The 10,246-nt window shown below is 50.3% G+C and overlaps 1 pseudogene; it reads right to left on the bottom strand.

The window, feature by feature from the left end:
- Positions 1-336: 336 nt before the first annotated feature.
- Positions 337-3,925, bottom strand: LOC133052156 (uncharacterized protein CXorf49 homolog; annotated as a pseudogene).
- Between the last annotated feature and the right edge of the window lie 6,321 nt (positions 3,926-10,246).

Below are 10,246 nucleotides of genomic sequence, written 5' to 3'. Positions count from 1 at the left end.
CCCACATCAGCTCCCCAGGCCTCACCCCACTCCCCCAACCCCTACCCCCCAGAGAGAGGACAGAACACAGAACACGAGAAGTTCTTTAATCAAAAACTGCTGTGAAACTGGGGCAGAGAGGGGGCAAAACAAGGGGGAGAGGATGCCCTGGTGGAGGCAGAACAGGAGGGAATAAGCTTGGCCACAGCTAGCCGGCCCCAGAGGTAACAGCTTGCTCCTCATGGGCTCAACCTGTGAAACAACAGGGTCAGGGAATAGCCTCAAGCCAGGGCCAGTCCACAGCCCTGCTCAACAGCCAGGGCTGTGGGAAGGGGTATGGTGTGTGTAACACTCACTTCAAAGGATCTGGAACTCGTCAGCCAGGTGCCGCATGGAGGCTGCAACAGGGAGGGGCATAAGCAGGCACACCAGACAGAGGGGATATAGAAGCCTGTCTCCCTGTCCCCGTGGGCAACCTCCTGGACCTGAAACCTGAAACCCAGTCCCCTCCCAGCCCCGATCCAAAGAGCTCTGGACCTGATCCTCCCCACCACCTGAATTAAATGTGGAGCCCTTTCCTTAAAGGAAACAAAATGTGTCAGCAGCTATCAAGCTTGGGGCCACGCCCAAACCATGCAAACAAACAATCCAACAAGAACCTTAGAGGCCACACCAAGCAGCAGTTAAAGGGAAGGATCAACAAGGCATCTTTACAAGTCCTATCAGAAGGAGCTCTTTTGGACTCATCCGGCTGGCAGAGTGTGCTCGCAGTCCACACAGTACTTTGCTACTTGTCCGCACGCCAAGCTGAACATGCACAGCAAGCTCCAGGATCAGGCTTGCTAGGTTCTCCTCCCCACAGGAATACTGATCCCCGCAAGGCCCCCTGCACTGGCAGCCCACCCCGCTTCTGCACTAAGAACTCGCTGCTCTCTGTCCCTGGTTCCTCATACCACGTTGCTCCTTAAGGTCATCTATTTCTCTCTGTAGCACCAGACACTAGGCCAGCAGACAATGGAAGAAGAGAAATGGTTAGTATACACCCGCCTCCCCTCTCCTCCTCTCCTCTCCCCTGGGGCCCTCCATCCCAAAGCCCGGTGTCCAGACTGGCAAGGGAAAGACTTTTCTCAGTGGAAAGGAGCTGAGGGGGTGTGGGATGGGGACGAGGGAGGGGGCCCTCACACATGTCAGTTGAACTTGGACCCAGATCCCACCATGGGGTTTGGGTGTGCATTTCCAGGAGCCAGAGGAAGCATTACCTGAAGACAGCCTTGGGTTCCTGGTGGCTGCTGCTGCCTTTCCACTCTCGGAGAATGGTCAGTTGGTTCCTGGTCACCTGACAGGGAAAGGACACACAATCCAGCTTCCCAGGTTCCCAGTGAAGTGGAAAGGGCCAAGCCGGGTCTAACGGGAGGTGAGCCAGCACCCCCCTCTGCTGGCAACAGGCCTCCCCTGCTCTGCCCAGCAACCCAAACCTTCTCTCTGGGCCTGCCTCCCCTGTTCCCCAGGGGCAGCATTTTCACCACTGTGGTTTGCAAATCCCATGGTTCTGGGTTCGAGCTTCCCAGAGGTGTAGCCACAGCCAGCACCTGGCAGAGCAATGTGGGCAAACAGCACTTCACAGAAAAGGCTATTAGCCTGCAGGTCTACAATCTGGAGTAGCTGTGGGGCAATGTCACTGATCACCTCTGCCAAACAGACCCCACACAGAGGATGATGGGGCCAGGGCCAGGCCTGTTGACACCCTGTTTCCCATGGGAGAAGCTGCCTGGGAGCAAGGCTGAGCCCCCAGCAGAGAAAGATAGAGAAAGGTTTCTGCCCTCACCCCTGGTCCCCTGCCCCCATATCAAAAGGGGGGTCAGGCCCTCTGGGCATGACTTCTGCCCGGTTCAGGGCCATGGGCTCTGAATTTCCTGGATCCTGCAGGCCTCTGATATTGAGGTCGCCACTGCTGGGTTCTCCATGATGCATCCATGGACAAGATGGCTATGGCCTGTGAGTGGGTAGCTAAAACAAAAATTTCTCACCAATCTGGACTAAGGATACGTGTGTGTGTATGCCAGTGCATTTGTATGTCTATGTCTCTCTATGTGTGTACCAGTGCATTTGTATGTCTATGTCTGTGTGTGTGTGTGTGTGTGTGTGTGTGTGCGCGTGTGCACATGTGATTCAGGACCAGGCTGAGGCACAGGCTTGGGAAGAGAATTGAAAGGCTGATCTCTTTAGCACTTTCTCCATCAGTTGGCCCCAGGCCAGCAGGCAGAGCTGAGCTGGGGACAACAGTGCAGCACTGAGAAAGCCCGGGTCCCCTGCAAAGAAGGTTTGGGGAACAGCTAGGAAGTAAGCTTCAGGAAAGTGCTGCATCTAAAGATCAAGGCTCTGTGAAGTTTCTAACGGGTCCCCTTGACCCAATTCGGCTACCAACCCTCCCTTTCACTCCAGTCCCAGCCTCGTGGAGGAGGCTGGAAACAGGCCAAGGGTAGAGAACCAAACCCAGCACACCCGAAGTGCTACCTTAACGTTTGTCCCTAGTAAAAGGACCGCAATCTGGCATCCTAATGACCCACTGACGACCCCTGAGGGATGGACAGAGGGTGAAGAAGTGTGTCTTGGGGAGGGTGGGAGGGGGAACAGTGGGGAGAGAGGAGGGGCCTGGTCTACTCACTTGGGCCTTTGGGAATGGGTCTCTATTTGGGTTGTTGTCTTCTCCCGCCATCGCCAGCATGGATACCACCTGCCCCACCCGCCTGACCATGAATTTCTTCCCAGCGCCCATGTGCTTGGACTCTTTGGTTCCCAAAGGGACCAAGGTATACCTCTTGGACCTCCCAAGTAGCGGGATGTCAGAGACTCAGGGGAAGGTGGCCAGATCCAGGGGAGTGGCCGAGATTCCCTGCTCCCAGGAAGAGAAGGTTCCCCCAGGGCAGGTTTGGAGGCTCCCCTGAGGGATTTCTTTCTCCTCCTGGGCCCCCTTCCTCCTGGAGTGGCTGGCAGCAGGCTGCCTGTAGTGGCCACTGCAGAAGCTGCTGCTACTGCTACTCCCGGGTAGCTGGGCCCACTGCCTCCCTTCCCCCAGAGCATGCTTTGCATTTTCTTAGGGGAAGAGGTGTCCGGCTCTCTATTGCCCTGCTTGCCCTGCCTTTCCACAACCGAAGTGAATCCTCGCAGAGCCGAGGATAGAAGAGTGCCTGGCACGTTAAGGAGATTCTCCCTGCCTTGGACATTCGAGTGTCTGAGTGTGTACCCGGGATCCTCAGGGCTGTTGAGCTTGGCCTGGCCTCCTTCTTTGGGATAAATGCTCTCACCCTCATCAGCTCTATCTCACTGAACTCACCAAAGGACTCGGGGTCAGACAGCAGCCCGGCTGAGCCTTCCGTGGGGGCCACTGGCGATCCACAGCCACGTTCAACCGACTCTTAATGCCTCTCTTAGGGTTCCCCCAGGCCCGACCCGCCTTGGGCCCGCCAACCTGGAGAGGGCAGACTGCAACCGGCGCCACTTCCCCACTACTCTGGGCGGCGGCGCCTCGACCACCGGGACCCGCCTCGAGGTTGGCCCACAAGATGAACACTTCACTGGCTGCGTAGCTCTCTGGGTATGGGTATCTGCTGATGGCCAGCACGTCCAGGTCGCTCAGCTGCCGCAGGATGGCCGCCACGGACTCGTCAGTCAACTGCAGAGCATCCCCCTTGTCGTTAACCGGGGTGCCAGGCCGGCCTTCGCGGCCCCACAGCACCAGCCCTCCGGCATCCAGCACCTCCCACTCTGACTTGAAGCCCTCAGGATCTGGGAAGCCACCCTCGCCGCTTTGCGGTGCCCCCAGCTCGGGGCCCAGTCTGGGTCCTCGTGGGGCTGCAGAACTGGCCTGATGGACCCTGGTCTGCTCCCCGCCCTGGAGGCCAAAACCTGCTCCCCCAACAGACACCTCATCATCCCGGGAGTTCATGTCACGATCTGGGTGGCCCCCGGAACTGGGGCGGTGACGATTTATCACCCAGGTCGCGGTGGCGGTGGTGGTGCTGGTGGTGGCGGTCAGGACAGGTGAGGCGGGCCTGCCAGGAGCGCGCCGTCAAGCAGCACAGGCACTGCATGCAGGAGGTCGCCGCAAACGACGCGAGGCTTTCAGCATGCCTGTGACAACTGCGCCACCACCTCCTCATTGGTCTGGTTCCCGCCAACCAGCACACGCCTTGTTGGTCCACTCCGAGGCATAACCAATGAGGTCAAGGGCCTCCTCTGGTCCGCTGCCAAGCGCAAGGGCCATCTGGGCAGCTGGCGAGTTGGCGGGTGAAGGTTATGGTGCGAGTACCTCTGTCAAGCCTCTCATCCCACCTCCTCCTGTCCTACCCACCTCCCCCCTTTCCGATTAGAGTCACAGCCCTGAGCCCTGACTGTGTACAAAGTGGGTGGAGCGGGAGGCAGGAGGGTACTGAGGGCGCTGGTCTCCTGGGAGGTGAGGATGAAATGTCAGGATGGAGGCGCTGGGCGCCTAGCACGTGCTGAAAGCATTTGCCATCCTCCCTTCCACCGCGAGCCTTACCACCCAATAGGAGAACGGGCAGAAGAATCCCACAGGCAGTGATCAGTGATCAGTGGTAGGCGTACTTTCTCCTTAAATGGCCAGAGAGCAAAGAGTGTCCTATTTACTGCTTAAACGGTCTGATTCAACTGCTCCGTTAGATAGGTGATCAGATCGTCCCAGGCCTGTGTTCTCAGCAAACATTATTTGCAGGTGGTTCTGGGGATAGGCTGGGCTTGGCACCACTCCCTCAGCTCCTCCTCCACTCCGAAGCAATTTAAAGAAGAGGGAATTCCAGTGGCCACACTGCAAAAGATGCTCACCACTGATGCTCCTGGGGGTGCAAACTAAAACCAGAAATCGGTTTTCACACTCTAGGTTTGTGATCTTCAAAGAGGTTAACCATTCAGAGGTGGGAGAGGTTAGGAGCCAACCCCTGCTGTGGTGTTGAAAAGAGCCATTTGGGTGGGTAATTTGGCAGAATCCAGGAAAAGCAATGGTATACAGCATGGACTCTGTTCCTGGCACTCTTTTAAAAGTACTTCTACTCTTCTACAGTGCTTCTACTTTAAGCACGGTAGCTAAAATGTAATGCATCTTTGCGCCAATCCTAGGACTTAAGTACCCACTATTACTGGCTTCTTACAGGAAACAGGTACAAGAGGTTTAGCTACTGGCTCAAGGTCATTTGGCTCATCTGGATCAATGGCAGGATTGAAACCAGGCAGTCTGGTTCCAGAGTCCTTGCTTTGAGCCAAAGACCTTAAAAGTGAAAGTAAAAATAAAATGAAATGCTATTTCCTCCGTGTTCAGGCAAGTCTGCTGCCTGGTGCATCTTCTAGAGACATGGCTGTTACCTGTAGTGCACAAGAACACATGCACAAAGATGCTTGTGATGGGAAAAACTGGGAAGACTCCAAATTCCCATCAATATGGAGATGGATGAATGCAACGTGGCATCACATCCAGTGGATTAAAACCTGGCAGTCCAAAGGAACACATCAGGCCCCATGCACAGATTTCAAAAGCATCCTCCTGACTGCATGCTGCAAGTCGCAGAATTATGGAGTTGGATTCACACTGGTAACTTGAAACACACACACAGTCAATTGTATCTAACATTTGAGAATTCATATAAGTGTATGTACAAGTATGTTTTCAATGTCCAGAAGGAAGCACAACCAAGGCCTACCAGTGCTGGTAGCAGTGGGTGTGGATTACCAGCTGTCTCTCAGATTTTCCTGAAACTGGAGATTCCCAGCTTCCCTCATGTCTGGGAACTGGTCTTTCCCTTGGTAAAGCCAAGGAGTGTTAGAATTTAGGCCCTGGAGTGTTAGAATTTTTCCCTTGTCTGCCACCCAACCCCTACTCCAACAACCAGCCCTCCATTTCCCCCTACCTTCCTCCCTCTCTTTCCCATTCATACTCCTCTGTCTTCAGTCACCTCTCCCTCCTGCATCCCTCTCTGGCTGACCTCCTGGAGAAGCCTGGGGTACCTGAACCCCTCTTGCCTGTTTAACTCAAAGGCCCAATTTCTCTGGGTCTGCACCTGAGAAGCTGGCCATGCTGAAGATCAGGGGAGATTGGGCACACTGTAAATGTTCAATCCTTCTCCTCAAGCATGCCCGCCACCCCCCCCCCCCCCACCCCCGCCCTCCACCATGGTTCCTGCCTGTGTGTGGATACTGCCCTCTCCCACTTTTTCCAAGGACTTTTAAGGTCATGGTGTGCTGTTTCAGACATGCTCAAATGGATAAGGAAGCAGAAAGCAAAATCTCCTGCATCCACCAGTGCCCTAGGAAACATTACTGGTGGATCCAGTGGAAGCCTCTATCGTCCCTCTCACCATTTCCATTCCCTTCCTCCCTCCCCAATAGAGAGAGTGTTAAAACTTCTCACCACCTCCACCCTCTTCATCCCTGTGGCTCTCCTATCTCCTCTTTCCCTGCATCCCATACATCTCCAATGATGTCCCTGATCTCTAATTTACCCCTCTATCCTCACCAGGATCTGATACTGGTTTTGACTTGCTCTCTTGGCCTGGGGTCGGAGCCAGTGTCAGAGGTTCCTCTTGACCTTCATAAGGTGATAGCTCGTACCCCACAAACCAGTGATCCAATGTGAGGCTCATTGGTCCAACTGCCAAGTATATCACTTAGAATTATCACCTTGGGCACTGGAGAAATGACCACTGTGTCAGTCTAGGGACCCAGTCAGCTCACTGTGATCTGGTCCCTATTTCCCAACTCCTTTTAACACCAGCACCTCATAAGCCACATTCTAACAGGTGCCATCGTGATACTTTGGGCCTCTGGGATCAATGTCAGCTCAGATCCTGTGTCCAGTAGTAGTAGAAGTGTTTGGATATTTTTCCAGCCTCAGTGTACCATCACCTGAGAAATGGCAGTCATTCTCTTTAGGGAAGGCTGTAACCCACTGCCTTGTTTCCGGATCCTTCCTCCTCAAGACTCATCTACCTCTTCAGTGGGGCCAGTCTCTAAGTTGGCTCAGGACCAGGAACTGAGCAAGAGATTGTGGCTTTTTAGTGGGACAACTGCCCTCCTTCTTTTGCATTCTTGCCTGTATCTGGCTGTAGTTGCCCATAGGGAGTCATGCTGTCTGAGCCATCTTCTGAGCTTTATCCCAGTCAAGCAGGCACCCTTGACTGCCCCTCTGACCTCGCTGATCATTACTGGACATGTGTTCCATTGGCATCTCTTGATTAAGACCTGCCCTCTATTACATAAGAGTTCCTTGGTTCCCATGGGTGGTAATGAGTCCAGGGCAGGACCACTTTTCTTTCATCAGCACTGGCCTGCAGAAGGGCACAACCACCAAACTTCTTAGTGATGCCAGGGCCCCTCTCACTAGAATGCTCCTGATGGCTTTGGTGAGTGATGAGTCCTCTCAGCCCTACAGTGGGACATAACCATCAGGCCACATGGCTGGCCTCACCTTTCCTATCCGTTCTAGCATATCTGCATCACTCAACCTTTTTGTTCCTTCCTCTGCCATCTGCCAGTTCAAGGTGGCATTTCCACTTCTCTCCGTATGGGGCATCACTTTCTCAAAGCTTCAAAGGACCAGTCTGGCAGTGAATTTCCTCCATCTCCTGGAATCCTTGCCAGTGTGTTAAATCCCATGGCATGACAGAGCGTCTCCACTCAGTAAAACTTGCTTATCTGATGTTATATTCCAGTCGCCTTGATCCAGCACCCTGAAAATCCTGTCCCAGGGATATTGTCCTGCTCCTGCCAGAACAGGCTGGCTATTTATTGCAACTCCCTTGGTGTATCATTTCTTTTTCCTTTTATCAGGCTCAGCATATCCCCAGTGAGTTTATGGAGAAGAGATAGGGGGTTTCCCTGGGAGAGGCATCTGTTGCTTTGTGAGGGAGCAGACTCTGTAGCATCTACCAGCACAGGGCACATGCTAGCTCTTGCTAGAGAAGGAAGGGCCACCTGCAAGCTGAGACCTCAGCTGGTAAGCTCTGGAACAGGGGAATCAAGTGGCATTGGAACATATCTATTTAATTCAAATGATTGTAGTGATAGAGGACTAGAGGGACAAAAAGACATGAAAAATGTATAAAACTCATAGCAAAACACATAAATCTATCTATATTATGAATTTATTAAACACTCAAATCAAAAGGCAATGATTGTCCACTTGATGTAAGAACCAGGTTCAAGCTTATTCCCTTGACAGTGGGTATACTTTCAAATTAATGACATAATCTTTACAGAATAAAACGGTAGAAAAAATATACTAGAATTAAGCATTCAAACTCCTGAAAAGACTTCCCTGGTAGATCAGATGGTAAAGCATCTGCCTACAATGCGGGAGACCCAGGTTCAATCCCTGGGTTGGGAAGATCTCCTGGAGAAGGAAATGGCAACCCACTCCAGTATTCTTGCCTGGAAAATCCCATGGACAGAGGAGCCTGGTAGGCTACAGTCCATGGGGTCGCAAAGAGTCGGACACGACAGCAACTTCACTTCACTTCACTTCAAGCATTCAAAGACTCCTGTTGTATCCATAACAATTTCAGAGAAAGCAGACTTTTCAGGCGGAAAATGTTACTAGAGCCATCACTGAACATTTTATAGTGATAAAAGGATCCCTTGATTAGGGAAACATAACAATTTTAAGCTTTATGCACATAGCAACAGAGCCTCAAAATACACGTAACAAAACTTGACAGAATTCAAGCGAGAACTAGGACATTCAACAATTATATCTGGAGCCTTTAATATTCTACTCTAATTGATAGAAGATTACCAAGGAGACTTGAACTGCATTCCCTATTAACTCAAGATAAGTGGCATCTATAAAACATTTCATTCAACAATAGTGGAATGCACATTCTTTTCAATTTCACATAGATCATATTGAAGGCAATGAAACTAGTCTCAATAACTTAAAAAGAATCTAAAGCCTACGAAAGTATTAGCTCTATATTGGTGGAGGTGTGTGAGATGGCAGTACCACTTTCAAAAGCTTCAAGGAAAGTAAATATCTTAGAGACCAGCCAGCTTTCTGTTAGAAGAAAGAAGGTAAGAGGACCATCTAGAGATGTTGAAGATACTGGGGAGTATCTTCGCTGTCACCTAATGGCCTTGTTTTCCATTTCCCTGAGACTGTAGGGTAATCGGAAGAAATCTTTCCTCCTTCCACCTAAATATTTTCCTCTTTTGAAGATCATTTCTATCAGCATATAATCATGTCATTTCTCCTAAATTAAAAACTCTCTTCTTATCCCATTTTTCTTTCAGCTTTCCCACGTTTCTAAGATCAGCTTTATAGAAAACTTCTTGAAAAGAGCTGTGTATACTCACTGCATCAAGTTACTCTACTCGCATTCACTCTTCCTCCCTTTTCTTTTCCACTTAATAAATCTTTACTGAATGCTTTCCATGTGCCAGGTACTGTTCCAAGACTTCAGACCACAACAGTGAACAAGACACAGTAAGCTCCTGCCCTAAAGGTACTTAATATTTCTGTCATAGGCTTATCAGCAGTATTTTCTGAATCTTCACATATTCACTCCTTTGGTCTTGGAGGTCATTTTGTTAATTGGTATTCCAAATTTTACTCATTGCTAAGGGTGCTGCATTGATCTAGAACATTCCTTTGCCTAGGCCCTAAGTGAGATATTCTGTTTACTGGAACTGCCCCCTCCTTTTTTTTCTGTTACTACAATGTTTTTGATGGGACATAGCCTCCAGGAGCTTCCCGAGAAAAGGTACATGGGAAATGATTTCTTTTGGGATTTTGCATGAGCAGAGTTTGTCTTTGCTTTACACTTCTTTGACAGCTTGTTTTATAATTTCAGGCTGAAAATTTCACCAAGATTTTTTAAAGGCATTGATCTAAAGGTTTTTAACTTCCCTCATGTCACTTTTGAGATGGCTGGTGTTATTTTGAATGCTATGTGACTCATTAACATTTTAAAATATCCTTGAAATTATTATAGTGAAATTACATTTTTTTTTGTTTTCAGCACCATGAATTTTAACACATGAATAACTTCATGTAACTATCACAATGATCAGGGTATAAAAGAGTTTTATCATCCCCCCAAAACCCCTCTTCTGCCCTTTGTAGTCAAACCATGCCCTCCATCTCAGACCTCTGATAACCAGTAATCTATTTCCTGTCCTTATAGTTTTACCTTTTCCATAATGTTAAACAAACATAATAATATGTTTTTAGATGGGCCTCTTTCATTTAGCATAATGTATTTGT

Source organism: Dama dama, chromosome X (assembly GCF_033118175.1).
Source record: "Dama dama isolate Ldn47 chromosome X, ASM3311817v1, whole genome shotgun sequence".
NCBI classification, from domain to species: domain Eukaryota; kingdom Metazoa; phylum Chordata; class Mammalia; order Artiodactyla; family Cervidae; genus Dama; species Dama dama.
The sequence above is the reverse complement of the archived record's forward strand: the minus strand, read 5'-3'. Positions and strand labels throughout refer to the sequence as shown.